General features: G+C 32.2%; 1 long non-coding RNA gene across 1 annotated transcript; it reads right to left on the bottom strand.

The window, feature by feature from the left end:
* Positions 1-1,056: 1,056 nt before the first annotated feature.
* On the bottom strand, positions 1,057-1,685 carry LOC124444281. Its single transcript, XR_006947923.1, has 2 exons — positions 1,422-1,685; positions 1,057-1,294 (listed from the first exon to the last, which is right to left on the bottom strand). It is a non-coding gene; the product is annotated as an uncharacterized LOC124444281 (long non-coding RNA).
* Positions 1,686-3,278: the final 1,593 nt, after the last annotated feature.

Raw genomic sequence — 3,278 nt, 5'->3', positions numbered from 1 at the left:
GTTTTTTAGAGTTCAATAATACGTAAATAACTAAAGGTAAATTAATGGCTAATTTAATTGCACTTTCTAAGGTTTAAGACCACCTTGTATATTTCTACTTCAAAGTTGAAAAAAAGAGGCAAATATATCAAGAAACTGTTAGTGTTCGTTGTTGAGCTTCTGGCTTAACAGGCTCTGTCTGACCTCCAATGCACGATGTCCTTGGTTCATCCCGGTGTAGTCATCAATTCGGGTGGTAGATTGAGGATTGAGTGCAAGGTTGAGGTTCATAGGGGATGTCGTTTTGCCCTCTGTTTCCTGACTCTTGAAAAATGACTTCCTTCGAGTCGTCATAGGAAAATTTGATCAAAAGACTTGTTTAGGGTATGGTTTTTGCAACAGATCTCTTTTCTTCTTTTTTCTTTGCGATATTTTTCTGATAATATACTAAGTTTCGCATTCCATTTTCGAAAAACCAACAATAGCATAGCCATTTGTTCACCTTTTGTACACTATTATCTACCCTTACTTTGCTCTTGATATTCACGGTACTCGTTCATTGCAAGTCATGTGCTTAACACACCAAGCACAACAGCAACTGACTGACCTTTGAAAGAATCGAACCTCTCATCACAACCTGAGAAACGTCACTCTACACACTCGAACAAGGAGTGCGTTGAAAACAGATGGAAAATTTTGTCTATTTACTACAGTAGATGCTTGTAGTACAATAAAAAAATATTTCGTAAAGTAACAATCAAGGAAACAACAAACCACAAATTTCTAGCATTAACTTTCCAACCATTGACATTTTCACAACAACACTAGAGATAAATCGAAAAGCATTTCGTTGTAGGGCACAATCATTTAGTGTTTGTCTGGTCCCATGACAGCAATACATTAATATAGTTTCTAACCATGGGATCTATTTTCTTGTGAGACAACGAAGAAAGCAGGTCTACATAATTTTGGTATCTGTGCAATATTTCACCATCGTTAGCAGGTACAGATTTTTATCAGCAGCTGTACAATACATGTTAAGAATACAATGTATCACTCACACCAAGACGCAGATAGTAACTGTTAATTTTCGACTTTATTACTAAGCCATTCGTCGAATAGACGTTGACCTGGTTTGAAATAACAAATTTTTTTACTTAATTGCATTGTAATCGATTGCACGATCACATTAATCGATTTGAAAAATTGATCAATTACATTGAAATGGATTACATAATTACATTATTTAATTTTTTCGTGCATTTCTTTTCTTCAAAACCAAGTTAAACTGTCTTCATTTTGTCGGTCCATACATCTAAAATGCAATACAGTCATGGCCTTTAATGCAAAAAATTTTTAAAGTGCCTTGCATGTAAGAACAATATTTTATAAAACGTAAAACCATACAAGAATAAATTTTAAAACTTCCACATGCAACTAACTTGTAAGCGTCGCTTTTTTAATTATGTTTCATCTTGTCTTATGTCTTAGAACTACAAAAACAGTCGCAAAATTATCGTTAGGTTAGAAGAGACGAAAACAATTTTCTCCATGACGCAAACATATAGACACGTGATCACATAGTAAAAAATAAACAAACCTTTTATTATTGGTCCTTACACATCAAATGGCGACTATATATAAGCTGAATTTTAACAGGACAGTGGGAATTTATTTATGTAAATCACAATGTAAAAACACGAACTGTTTGTAAAAGAATTTAGTAAAGCTTGACATTTTGTAATACGATAATTTATCTTTTTTACGATACTCTCTTTTGCTTTAAGATATCAGGCATTCAATAATAGACTTAAGGCTAAAGATAGATTAAACTTACGCTTTTTGAGAAAATTTTTTCCTTCGCTAGTCGTATAAAACACTTCATTGAAAATTAGTGATCATTCCTAACGTCATAAATGATGAATTTAAACAATTGCTAATTATTTTTCATAACAAATTTAAACTAAGCTTTCTTCCAAGGACTCCGTCATCTTCATTTGTTTATCTTCAAACATGTTGTACTTCTTCCGGATGTAGTTTAATTCCCTTCTCACTATCGTTTTTCCCGTTGTCCACATACGGAAATGTCCTCAATACCGGGGATTCAAAAATTTTATCAACGATGCCATACATCGTTAATGAGTGAAAAAACTCCTTTTCGTTATTCAAAATTTATTAAGCAATTAGTTTCTAAAAAAATTATTATTTTTTTTTTGAAAAATTTCATTGTAGAAGAAGGTGGAAATAAAGGTAGACATAAAGGTACACTAAAAGATAGACACAAAGGTAGACATAAAGGTAGACGTAAAAAAAAAGATAGACATAAAAATAGACATAAAGGTAGACATAAAGATAGACACAAAGGTAGACACAAAGGTAGACATAAACGTAGACAAAAAGGTAGACATAAAGGTAAACACCAAGGTAGACATAAAGGTAAACATTAAGATAGACATAAATATAGACATAAAGGTAGACATAAAGATAAACACAAAGGTAGACATAACGGTAGACATAAAGATAAACATAAAGATAGACATAAAAATAGACATTAAGGTAGACATAAAGATAGACACAAAGGTAGACAAAAACGTAGACACAAAAAGGTAGACAAAAACGTAGACACAAAGGTAGATATAAAGGTAGACACAAAGGTAGAGATAAAGGTAGACACAAAGGTAGACATAAAGGTGGACATAAAGATAAACACAAAGGTAGACATAAAGGTAGACACAAAGATAAACACAAAGGTAAACACAAAGGTAGACATAAAGGTAGACACAAAGATAAACACAAAGATAAACACAAAGGTAGACATAAAGGTAGACACAAAGATAGACATAAAGGTAGACACGAAGATAGACATAAAGGTGAAAGTAGACAAAGGTACACCTAATTCATCTCTATATAATTATATGTACCAAAAACCGAATTAATGACAACATTTCGCCAGTGCTCAAATCATTGACCAAATAATTTTCAGAATGCTCTTGACAATATGTACAAAGACGCGCTTAAACTATTAGCCGAAAAGACTGACTCAATGAAAAAACATCGCCAGTGAATTTTTTACAACAAACAAAGTAGCATATTTATGTATGATGTAGTGCATAAACTATCAAATTATTCTACCACGAAAAATGAAACAGCCAATAAGTCGAAAACTAAAAAGGTTACTCGAAAGTTTGACTTGATTTTCAAAGATCGTGTTAAATAAGTTTGAAAATTATTCACTTTTGCATTTGCTGTTTGGCTATACAATTATTTTTATTGTAAACAAAAAAAACGGCTCGAAAGAA

Source organism: Xenia sp. Carnegie-2017, unplaced genomic scaffold (assembly GCF_021976095.1).
Source record: "Xenia sp. Carnegie-2017 unplaced genomic scaffold, XeniaSp_v1 HiC_scaffold_21, whole genome shotgun sequence".
NCBI lineage: Eukaryota > Metazoa > Cnidaria > Anthozoa > Malacalcyonacea > Xeniidae > Xenia > Xenia sp. Carnegie-2017.
Note: the sequence above shows the minus strand (reverse complement) of the source record. Positions and strands in the feature narration are given on the sequence as shown.